Raw genomic sequence first — 12,532 nt, 5'->3', positions numbered from 1 at the left:
CACTCCAACTACTGCCTAGTATGGGATGCCCAATGGAAGCCCTTATTTATATATTTTTATGTCAAAAGTTCTTTAAATCTGGATGATGAACTCTTATATAACGCCCCTCTCTTTGAATCTCCCCGACCTCACTGAGCCAAGAAGTAGGTTTGTTTTGCAAATTAAAAGGTTTATTTGAAGAATTGAACAATATATATATATCACACTTTTATGAATAGAATTATATCTGAATAGCACACTTATGAATATGAACAGTAATCAGCAATGGGTAATATTACAATATCAGCAATCTCTTTAATCAGTTAGGAGTAGGAATAGAAATGATAAGGTATCAGAGAATACTTTATATGGTTCAAGGAAATGCAATGATAGGAAAGAATGCAACACAGAAATAAACTTGATTTGGTTTCAATCAAAAGACAATATAATCACTTTTTCCCCTGTGACTACTCACTCCCCCCAGTATGCAATATGAAGAGGTGGAAATGAGGGCACACAGGTTTCAGGAATATTAATCAACAATGCAGTTCAATCCCAGTTCCCCCAGCAAGCTGAAAATGGTACGATTTTAAAACAGGCAAAAATACTTTTGAATGTGATTGTAATGAATGGGAAAATATGCTAAAAATGACTTTAATTCACTAAATGGATTCAGAATGAGTAAGAGTTATTTGGAATTGGTTCAGGTCAACACTAGCAATGATTCATGAATGAATTTCAGCAGTTGAAAACAAGAAATAGCTATTTTGACATGTGGTGAAATGGAGCTAAATTGCAATTCGCAGCAACTTTTCCCCGTGCGGGAAACACGCTTGCAGAACAACTATAAGGAATATCTTAACACTAAAGAGTCTATGGAGCCGCAAACTACACGACAACCCAGCCACCTATCCAGAGGCGCCTCCGGATGGTTTCTGTCTGAACAAGACGATTGCTTTTCTCCAGAAAATATATATTAGTGCCAAGATGATTATCAAGACAATGATCAAAGATTATGTGGAGGAGAGAAGAATTTAGGATAGACAACAGAGGTTCTGTAATGCAGTTCTGGACAGATTGAAATGGATGGAATAGTATTACTTTAAACTAAGAGATTGGTTATGTACAGTTCTAGACTGGATACTCACTCCTATGGCTTTGGAATGGAGTGGGCCCCGTCAAAGATCTGGTCATGGGTTTGGCTTGGATTCTCTCTCACCACCGGACAGGTCTCAGTTCTGCTCTCAGCACTGCACTGCGGTCTGCGCGGCATCTTGGACTGGATCTTACGGGTTCTGGATACAGCTCTGCTTTCTGGGTCTGGATCTTGGTTCTAGCACAGGGTTCTTTGCTAGAATAGCAAAACAGCTCAGCCAGGCTGTTGAATGGATAGGCCCCGTGGAGGTTTAGGGGTTAGAATCAGGTTGCAAAAGATTCTGAAGGCCTCTGAAAAAGGTTCAGCTTGTGGTTTAGGCCTCTCTGATTCAAGGTTCTAGAGTGTGGTTCTAGAGTTTGGTTCTGGAGTCTGGTTTCTGGATCTATGTCTATGTCTATGCTTTGCCAAAAAAATTGTTGAGAAGTGGAAAGTGTGGTGTGTGTGTTCTATCTGTCCTCTGCAGTCCCTATTTATATATTTCCAAAGTGGGTGGGGAGGCTGATTCTACAATGCCCAACCCTCTAAGGATCTGATAGGTTAGAGGATTCCCTTTCCCCTGATTGGAGAAAGGATCAGCGTGTCGTCCTGTGTCATCTTTATGGCTTGGGGGAACACACTCCCCTTTGTCTCTGTACAGTATATCTTATTTTTCATAAAACACATATTTACAATATACACAACTTGTTAATACTACATAAATTACATGACAGATTAACTAAGGTACTTTTTTGTTCAACTCTCATCTTCCTAAGTGCTTTGGTTCAGAAATTACCACTTTTTCGCGCTTTTGGTTGGTTTCTCAATATTATTTCTGCACCAATTTTTAGACATGCATTCACACCCCATATGAGCACATTTCTGTAATTTTTCAGGTTCCTGGCATAAACATAGTAGCTACAATATGAATAATTCCGGGTATGGTCTCAGAACATCACACAGAGTCCAGCTTAGTCTTCAACTGTGAGCAAATCTTTCATTTCAACAATTTCAAAGTTTCACATTTTGGTCATTTCAGTGCAATTTGTTATAAGCATTTTTCTAAAACATACATGTGCTGTGCTTTCTGAATCCACACAATGGTTTGTCTCCGCCTCCAAGGTCTGGCCTGACTCAGAGGTCACATGTCCTTCTTCCTGCTAGCAGTTTGTTGTCAGTCACACCCGAATTAGCATTTTCTATTCAGCCCAAGGATTCCTTTGTCTGCACTGAGAGCAACAGGCCAGGGTGCCACTCCCAGTTCCTTTTGACACCAGCCTGTCAATCTCTTAGCCAAGGGCAGGGGGAAGTCTCCTTTGTCCAGGGAGGAGTGTGGAATTCGTTTGAACACAGTGTGGGAAACTTTTAACTCTGAAACCCAATGTCCAAAAACTGTCTTATCTTATAATATAACTCACATTTTTAACACATACATTAAACAATTTCTTGCTTCAAGCCTTTTCAGAATATAGTTTTAAATTGTATCCACCTCTTAGGCTTCTGATAGCAAGTCTTTCTTTGGCATAGTTTGGGCTCAATGTACAACTTTACACAAAATGGTTTTAAAACACCGGTTTCTGGTAGAGGTGAGTAACGGTATTACACCAATTTTTGACAGGTTTCTTCCAGCAAGCAATCCTCAAAAGTGGACTTTGTTCAGATATAGATACACTTCTGTGGACCTTATATTTATGTAGATTCTTGCGGGAGAATGATGTGGACCAGCCAAAAAGGTGGTTGGATCTTTTTGGGTGGTTTGTGAACCATGATTTGTGCAAATTTGACACCAAATAAAAACAGATTTTTGAAACAAATCTGTTTCTTCTGCAATGATTTTGCTCTGTGAGCAGCCAAATTATGGGTTTTGGTAGTGGTCTCCTGTTGTACCATTGACATAGGCAAAAGTAGATAGTGGCCTTTTTTTCAGGTATTCACTGCACACTTTCTGGTGATTTCTGGCGATCAGCATGCTTTCCGGCGGCCATTATGATGTTTCTGCTGCCAGCAATGCACAGTGATGCTGCAGGGCTTGGATTAGTGGGTTAAGACATCCCACAAGCCCCCCTCTTACGATGGCCTTTGATCTTCCATCAAGGGAAAGTCGCAAATGGCAAGGTTCAGCATCTTTTCCTCCATCAGGGGTGGATCGCTTGGTTCTCCTCGCCAGTCCTGATGGGAGCATTGAGCGATACTCCGGGCCCCTCGGATCTTTGCTCCCGGTCCACAGGTCGTCCTCTTTGGTCAGTCTCCATGGTTTATCTCTCCCTTTTTCTCTCTCTCCCTCTCTCTCCTAGGATGACAAAGCAGAACATATTTGTAGACATTTCGCCACCACTATTAATGTAGTGGGACGGACATATACATTTTATAAATTAGGAGACATTTGCATTATTGCATTTTATAGACTATATGTTTTAGGGTTGGAATTTTATGGATCTGGAGTGGCCCCCTCTGGGGTCCCAGAAGACTACTCCAGTTGCTGCAGAGTGTGCCTAGGATGACAAAACTTTAGCTGATTAATATGGACCCACTTGTCTTCCCCTTCAGCCACACTGCCTTTAGGGATGCGGATCTTGTAGGCGACTGGTGAGATCTTGTCTACAATTTCAAAAGGTCCCTTTCAGGTAGGCAGAAATTTCCGCTGTTTGGCCTGGTTCCTTTGGAAATTGTATAAATAGACCCAGTCTCCTACATTGAATTCTTTCCTGGTAGTCTTTAAGTCATAGTGGGTCTTCATGCTGTCAGCTGATCTTTCTAGATTTCGCTGAGCATAGGCAAAAGCATGTTGAAGGTGTTTTCTTAAATTTTCAACATACTCATGAGTTGTGGAGGCATTGATCAATGTCTGATCTTGGGTCCTGTAGAGCAGATGCTGGGGAAGCACCATCCTGCGTCCAGTCATCAGCTCAAACTGTGACATTTTAGTTGCAGATGAAGGGGTAGATCTGATGGCCATTAGGACAAGAGGTAATCAAATATCCCCACTTGGCCCAGAATCTGCCACAAACTTTTTTAATATGCTCACAATGGTTTTGTGTATCGTTCCACTGCACCACTAGAGGCTGCCGGTAAGCAATATATAGCTTCCTTTTAACCCCAAGTATCTCCCACATCTTTGTCATTACTTTGCTGGTGAAATGGCTACCGCTGTCTGACTCGATCCTTTGGGGTAGTCCAAAACACAAAAAGATGTGGGTGATCCTCAGGGCAGCTGCTGTTTCTGCCTTGCAGTTTGGAGCCGGGAGACATTCCACCCATTTAGTAAATAAACATGTCACGGTCAACATGTACTTATTTCCCCTACAGGAGTGAATCACGGGCCCAATGAAATCTACTTGCAAATCTGACCATGGCAGTGTCATCCCCCTCTTTTGGAGAAGCGCACGGTGTGTGAGGGATGTTGGCTGAAATTGTGCACACACAAGACACCCCTTCAAGTATTGGTCGAGGTCCTGCCCCATGTGTGGCCAGTATGCAACCTCTCTTAAGATTTAAAGTGTTGTATGAAACCCCCTATGACCGGCTGTGGTCGCATCATGGGCGTGATTTAACATCAGGCTTCGGAATGAGTTAGGAACCACCCACTGATCATGGCCAGCTAGGGATTTCCTCACCAACAAACTGTCTCGGATTCAGAACTTTTTTGGACATTTCATCAACACTCTGAGGTCCTCTTTCCCAATGTAATCAGTATCCATCAGGGGAAAGTTCTCAAGGTTCTCAACGTGTTGATAAAACTTACCAATTATTGGATCCCCTTTTTGAGCCGTAATCAAATCAGCATCTGGGGTCTATTTACTCCATTGTGCAGTTGAAAGATCATTGTGAGCATTTGTCTCGGACCTAGTGATAGCAGTGACCTGGATTTCCCCCAACAGGGACTCGATCTCTATTAGATCCGCTTGGATGGCTCTGGTTTTGGCCAGCTAATCAGCTAAGTAATTTCCAGTTTTGTCTGGTCCCTCTACTTTGGAATGACCCTTGATCTTTTTCCAGTGGTTGGTCATCCCATTCCAGGTGACCAGATCATCAATATTTTGGATTAACTTTGCATGTTTCAAGGGTTTGTTATTAGCACATAACATGCCTCTGGTTTTCCAATTAACCAGGTGCTCCATAAACCCGTTCCGTACATAATCTGCATCTGTGATTATGACCAGTTTGTGGAGTTGATGTTGGACAGCAGTGAGGATGGCTTGATGCACAGCCATCAACTCTGCCACTTGACTACTTCGGGGACCAATCTTGTACCCAGCGGAGGGTTCTGGGGACTCATTCACCCATGCATTCCCTATGCCAGCCACAAGTTCTTTTTCCCCCGTTGTTGTCAACATGGTAAGAGCATCCATCCACATAGACAGTGGGCATTCCCTCACACTTGTCTTCTTCAAAGACTTTATGTGGGGAATTGAGGTATGCCTCCATGTTGTCCTTGATTTTTAGACTCTCGTCCTCGAGACAGTTTCCTCTGGCACAATCATGCAAGTCAGCCAGACCTTGCGCGAGGGGACTCTTGCATTGGCAGAATCCAGGAAGTAATTCAGGAACTACCCACATTTCCGGGCCGGATTCTGTCACTTTGGAGATATTGCAGAGGCTGGTGTGGAGTCTCCACTATGATGTGTTCCCCCTGGATAAACGGGCGGTAATTCTTCAGTGCCCACACCGTTGCCAGGAGTGCCTTCTCACAATCATTGAATTTTTCCTCCACAGAGGATAAAGTTTTACTCGCATAGGAGATTACTTTATTGACCTTGTCATGCTTTTGGTATAATACTGCAGTCAAGCACATATTAGAGAACCCTGTCTCCAAGAAGAACTCCTGGTTTCTGACAGGGTAAGCTAGGCAAGGCGTTTGTGAGAGGCTTCTTTTGAGTTGTCTTACTGCCTTGGCTTTTTCTGGACCCCATTCCCACTTGACCCCCCCCCTCCAAAAGATGAATCAGGGGTCTGGTGATCTCTGCGTAGCCCTCAATGAACTTTTTGCTGTAATTAGTCAGTCAAAGGAGGCTCCTTAGTTCCCGCAGAGTTGTGGGGTCATTCAGTTTCTGGAGTGCTTCCACTTTCTTTTCCTGGGGACAGAGACCCTGAGGAGTAATCTCATGCCCCAAGAAATTAACACAGGTTCTACACCACTGTGCTTCCTGAAAGGAAAGTTTTGCTCCGGCGGCCCTCAACTGTGTCAGAACATAACAAATCTCTGCTATGTGTTCCTCGACAGTTTAGCTTTTGATGAGGACATCATCTACATAAGCCAGGTTACCCCTTTCACCCAGGTCGGGCATGGCCTTATGTAGGAAAATGTTGAATTCATTGCCGGAGTTGAGGTATATGAAGGGAGTCCGGGTCCATGTGTACTGCTGGCCCTCAAAGGTAAAAGCCAGTTTGTATTGGTCCTCCCTACTGACAGTTACAGTCCAGTATCCATTGGTCAGGTCTATTGCAGTGAATACCTGTGACCCCTGGATCTGGGCCAGCCCTTGGTCAATGTAGGGAAGAGGCCATCGGGAAGTATGGACCCGTTGTTTGAGCTCCCTAAGGTCGGCGCAGAGTCTCCACTGGCCGTTTGGCTTCAATATCCCCAGCACCGGATTATTGAAGGTGCTCTGGACTGGACGGATTAGCCCACGGGACTCAAGGTTCTTAATGATTTCAGTAAGGGACTCCATTGATGCGAGAGGCAAGCAATATTGCTTCACAAACACTGGAGTCATACTAGTGTCCGTGGGAATTGTTGTGTGGATGTCGGTGCAACCACAATCATATGAGTCCACCGCAAAGAGATCTTGAAAATCCAAGAAAACTTGTTTCAACTTTTGCTTCTGCGCCAGTCTCACAGGCTTCAGCTAGGTTGACTCTCTTTTCAACCATCTGCCTGAAGCCTGGAAAGACTTCTGGTTTCGCTATCTCAGCGGCCTCCTCCAGCTGGGTGGAGAAATCCCTGGTCAAAGTGCTGATTTTGACTGGTGGCTTCAGGTGGAAAAGGCAGCCCTCATGGACCTGGAAAATCACCTCATCCCTTCTGAAGTCACAAGTCTCATCTTCCTTGCCATAAGGGCAGGAAGTGTACACCAGGAAGTTCCCCCCATGCCTGGTAAAGATCCTGTCTGGTGTTGTGTTGTCATCACTGTCACTGTCAAAACAGTCCTTGAGGATTGGTACTAACAGTTCATTGCCTAAATCTATGGAAAAATGTCGGTCATCAACCGCCATTCCAATAATGGTGCCTGCGGCTAGAGTGATACTCTTTAAGTCGCTGTTATCCACCTCTATTGGAATGGTGTCATGTTCTATATTGACTAATGGTGTTGGGTTTACCCCAACCCTTTCTGTTGGAAAGAAGCATTGAGATGAATATAAGCATCAGGGTTTTTCAATTTCTGTCCTCTTTTAACTTTCACTTCCAGGGAGAATTGCCGGATTCTTTCTGGGATGGTGACTTCCTCTCCAATCTGAATTTCAGCTGCATAAGGCAGCAGTTGAGCTGACCTAAAAGCTTTCTCTGGATCATCAAAGGCCATGGGATTATCTGCTAATCGGGACCAGGCTTTGAAGTTTATTCGGTCCAAGCTAATGGCAAAGCGATTAAGAATATCACTGCCTAAGTAAAAGGCAGCAGTGATGTCTCGCACGACCCAACAATTATGAACTATGCTCTTGTTGCCAATGGAGATTTTGAGCATACATCTGCTTGGCAGGAGATGTTTGGAATTGGGTGCTTCCAGGTCCATTTCCCATTTGAATGTGGGAATGGCTGGATCTTTTGGGAGTTGGCGGAACATGGCTTTGCTGATGAAGCTCTTACCGTTGTTCACACACACTAGGGTGAGAACAGAGTCCTTCCCTTCATTTAACCGAACAGGGATGAACAACTATTCTCCAACTTGCTGAACATCAGCCAGGCTCTGAGCTGATTTCTCATCTTTCTGATCTATCAGAGTGGGAGTTTCTGATTGTGGATTAGTAAAGAATTTCAGGGTGTTTCCTTCCAGTGCGGAATACCACCTTAAACTGGAAGGAAGGTTGATTTTCAGAAATAGAGAGGATCCCCCATCACCAGTCTGTTGTCCTACTGCTATTACTGTCACGTCTGGAATCTGGTTGTTCTGGAAGTGAAATTCTACTTGGTCAGATTTTTGTTCAACCATGTGGCAGGTGCCGTTTAAACTAACATGGTTGACACTCTGTTTTAATTTTATTGGTCCGCTAGTCTGGGTCCAGAGGACCTTGTTTACACAATCTATTAGGGGTGACAACCTTCTCAGGAGGTCATTCCCTAGTAAACAAGGGGTGCCCTCTGGAGTCACTACTATGACCGGGTGTTTCACCTTGTGTCGCCCAATTTTAATGTCCAAATCCGCAGTCCCCTCGACGGGAATTTCCTTCCCGTCAAAGTTCTGAAGTTGTCCAGGAAGAGAGGTGAGAGGAATTTGATAATTCTCCCCCCTTCCTGAATTCAGTTCATCAAAGGCCTTTTTGGACAGAAGGGTAGCTTGCGATCCAGTGTCCACCAGTGCCAAAATTGTACCCTGCCCCTGTATTTGGACCGGGGCATAGTACCTTCCCTCCTTCTCCGCAAGGGGGCACAGATAATGCACATTTTTGGACATCTGGTGGGCTAATTTTCTAGTTTGGGACATGGAGAGAGAAGCGATTTGGGCAGAATTCTGTGGGAGTCTTGGGAATCTGAAAGAAAAAGTTGGCAATTGGAGATGAGAGAAGTTTTGAGTTCCCCTGTTCCGGTTCTGGGCCGCTCCCCCCCTTTTCAGAGGCAGTCACCAGGATGGGTTTGAATCTGGGGATTTTCTTGCAGTTGGTTCTGGGATGGGATGATGGGCGGTGCTAGCTCAGTCCCCACATCTACCCAATCTGGATGTGAATCCCTTGGGACCCATTTTTCTTTGGGAAGAGTTCCCCCATCTCTGAAGTACAAGATTCTTTTCCCAGGATCCTCTGAGGATCCCTCTCCTTCAAATTGGAAGATTTTTACCCCCTCCACAAAATGGGTCTGTTTGGGTCCTTTGTTTCTCCTACCCCCCCTTTGCTCCTTGGATGGCAGGCTTTCAGGGATAGGAGATTTTGTTTCCAGTTCCTGGGTTTCCAGGGGCTGTTTACAAGTGGGGAAGGAAGCTTCCGCCAAGGCTTTGCACCCCCCTGCCCCTTGTGCCTCCTCCCTGGGAACTGGTGAGTTATCGGGGTGCTGCCTCCGTCACTGTTCTGGAGCACCAGGTCCAGAGTTGGAGGCATTCTGTGCCGGCATGCCCATCTGAGTGTTCTGCTGAGCCCTCAGCATATGACCAAGATGCTGTGCCATATTTTGGACCTGGCGCTCAAGCTGTGAAACCCGCTCAGACTGATACAGGGTTTTGTTTTCTCTCCTGGGCTGATCCCGGGAAGAGTAGCTATCCCTTCTCTGGTAGTACCCCGGGTTGGGAAGATTTGGGTACCCCTCCACCCATGGCCTCCCCTCTCCCGGATTAGGTTGCCTGGGCTCAGGAAAGGGGGAAAGAAGGATGGATGATTTTGGGGTTCAGAAGTTCTGCGGGTACCTGGGGAAAAAGTTATGCCCAGGATTTGGGGAATTTCTTCCCACCTGGGGGAAGTTAGGAGTGAAGTTCCCTGGGTTAGGTGCTTGGTTGGATCCCCCCCTTGGGCTGGAGGAGTCCACACATAACCCAGGATGGGTCGGTTTCCCTTTTAGCTGGGACTTACATAGTCAGGGGAGTGAGGGACCCGATTTGTGGGACTACCTCCTTGGCTCCCTGTCTGTGACTGGCCCGAGGGCCTTCTGGGCTTGGAATTATTCTGTGCAGGCAGGTTTTTTGGCCTCCCCTTCTCCAAATCTAAAATGGCGGCAATCTTTACCTCTGCCACCTTAGCCACGGCAGGGGTGCTGGTCGGGTTGGGGCTTTTCTGAGCATTATTTTTATTTTCTATGGGCTTCTGAACCTCATAGATCCGGGTGGCCTGTTCAATGATCCAGTCTAGTGACCTTTTCTCATGAAAATCTCTCACTAGCTGGGTCATGATGTATTTGGGTAAGGCATGGAAAAAACGTATTAACAACTTCTTTACTGTCCGTGCGCACCCTTTTGGTAGTCTACGCGAAGGAACGCTTCAACTTCTGCACCAATTCTTGTGGGGCCTGATCCTCCCCACATTGTAAGTTGTAGGCTGCCTTGCGTGCCTCTTGGGGATTTCTATGAACAGAAAAGTGCTTTAAGATGGCCGCCCTATATGTGGACCATCTTAAATGATTTTGGTCCTCCAGCCCCGCAAAGAAACTGGAGTATTCTGTGGAGAATGTCCATTTGACATACTGAATGCAGCTACTGCTGTCTTTCAAATGGAAGTCCCCATCATTTGCTCAAAGAGCTCTAAGTGTTCCCACACAGAATACTTGGCGTTTTTGTTATAAGGCGTGATGACACTCCTTATTGCCTTAATCTGTTTTAAGGGGTCCTTAAGCAAGGCCCTTTTTGCCTTATTGGCCTTCTTGGTTCGGGTAACCCTGGTCCATTCATCCTCTGACTCAGAGGCACTGCTCCCAGAGGTGCCCGTCTGATCTTCCAGGCCTGGGAATGGCTGGCAGAATGTGGGGACCTAGTCTCATGTGTCCTGGGGCGCTCAGAGGAGTCTTCTGATTCCTCCTTGCTCCCAGGATTTGATGGGTACCCCCCCACTGACCTAACTGGGCAGAGGTTTTCAGGATGCCCTTAGTGGGCCTACTCTCCTGGGGTTCCCCACTGCCTCCCCATGCCTGGGAGGTGCTGGTCCATGAGTCCCATACTTCTGACTGGATAGTAATCTGCCATTCCTGTGGCCCTGGGCTCATGGCCGCCAGGGGAAATGGGGGTGGCAGCGTCCAGGGACTGGGAGAGATGGAGACCTCTGGTACTAGGCTCCTGGGGTTATGCTCAGGTGTTTCCCTTTCCCAGCGAACCTCATTGCTATCAGCCCCTGCTCTTTGTTGCCATGCAAGAGCCTGAGCTTTTTGTTCCTCAATCAAGGCCTTACTAGACTCTATGGGGCCGATTCATGGAACAAACGTGCGCCGAAAATCTTGGAGCAAGCAGGCGCAAGCAGGCGCACGTGTGAAAAAACAGGCGCACGCACACGCAAGCGATTCATGGAAGTCCCTGCGCGTGTTTTCCTTGGGATGTGTGCCAAACCCGAGCGTGGCGCACACGGGCGCACACGTCATTGCAACAGCTGAAACGCTGTGCACGACGCGCACAGGGAAAGCGCACAATGTCTGCCCACACACCAAAAAGAGGGCGAGACACAGGGGGTAACACGCGGAATGGGGAACAATGCGTGAAAAAGAAGGCGTAACTGGGAAGTACTGCTGGGAAGTACACGGAACGCCCACACAAACGCAAACCGCACGTATTCATGGAATCGAATAGGGCAAACACGCGCACAGGCAAAGACACGCACCGACCTAAACACGTCCGCCACAAGAAGGCCGGCGGTAGCGTCCCTGCACATTACAAAAGTGTGCGCAAACAAAAAGCATGTATATACAGCTATGATGAATGTCCCATACTGTGGCCCCTTAGGATAAATGATGTGCAAGCAACACACAGGAACCCCATAAAAAGAAGAAAAAGAGACAAGCGTCCCCCAGTAGCCCACGTGCATGCAAAAATGACACACATAGTACGGTGTGGCAGCCAGGAGCCCAAAAAAACGTACGGGATCAACAGTCATGCCAGTATGGCCAAAAAAAAAAGGGTATGCGACAAACACGGACACCCGCTGTGTGAAAAATATCATGTGTGTGTATTTCGGGGTTGCGCGGGAAGTTTCACATGTGATAGGCTGTGTGTGAGTGGGGTACGTGTATTACTGGGGTTCGTGGGAAGTTTTACACGTGAAAGGGCCCTGTGAGAGTGGGGTACGTGTATTACTGGGGTGCGCAGGAAGTTTCACACACGATTGGCCCTGTGCGAGTGGGGTACGTGTATTACTGGGGTTCGCGGGAAGCTTTACACGCGAAAGGGCCCTGTGCGAGTGGGGTACGTGTATTGCTGGGGTGTGCGGGAAGTTTCTCACATGATTGGCCCTGTGCGAATGGGGTACGTGCATTACTGGGGTGCGCAGGAAGTTTTACACGCGAAAGGGCCCTGTGCGAGTGGGGTACGTGTATTACTGGGGTGCGCGGGAAGTTTCACACGCGATTGGCCCTGTGCGTGTGGGGTACGTGTATTACTGGGGTTCACGGGACTTTTACACATGAAAGGGCCCTGTGCGAGTGGGGTACGTGAATTACTGGGGTGCTTGGGACGTTTTACATGCGATTGGCCCTGTGTGAGTGGGGTACGTGTATTACTGGGGTACGCGGGAAGTTTTACACGTGAAAGGGCCCTGTGCGAGTGGGGTATGTGTATTACTGGCGTGCGCGGGAAGTTTTACACG

The sequence above is a fragment of the Ambystoma mexicanum genome, chromosome 4q (assembly GCF_040938575.1).
Source record: "Ambystoma mexicanum isolate Mex_15411 chromosome 4q, UKY_AmexF1_1, whole genome shotgun sequence".
Taxonomy (NCBI): Eukaryota; Metazoa; Chordata; class Amphibia; order Caudata; family Ambystomatidae; genus Ambystoma; species Ambystoma mexicanum.
The sequence above is the reverse complement of the archived record's forward strand: the minus strand, read 5'-3'. Positions refer to the sequence as shown.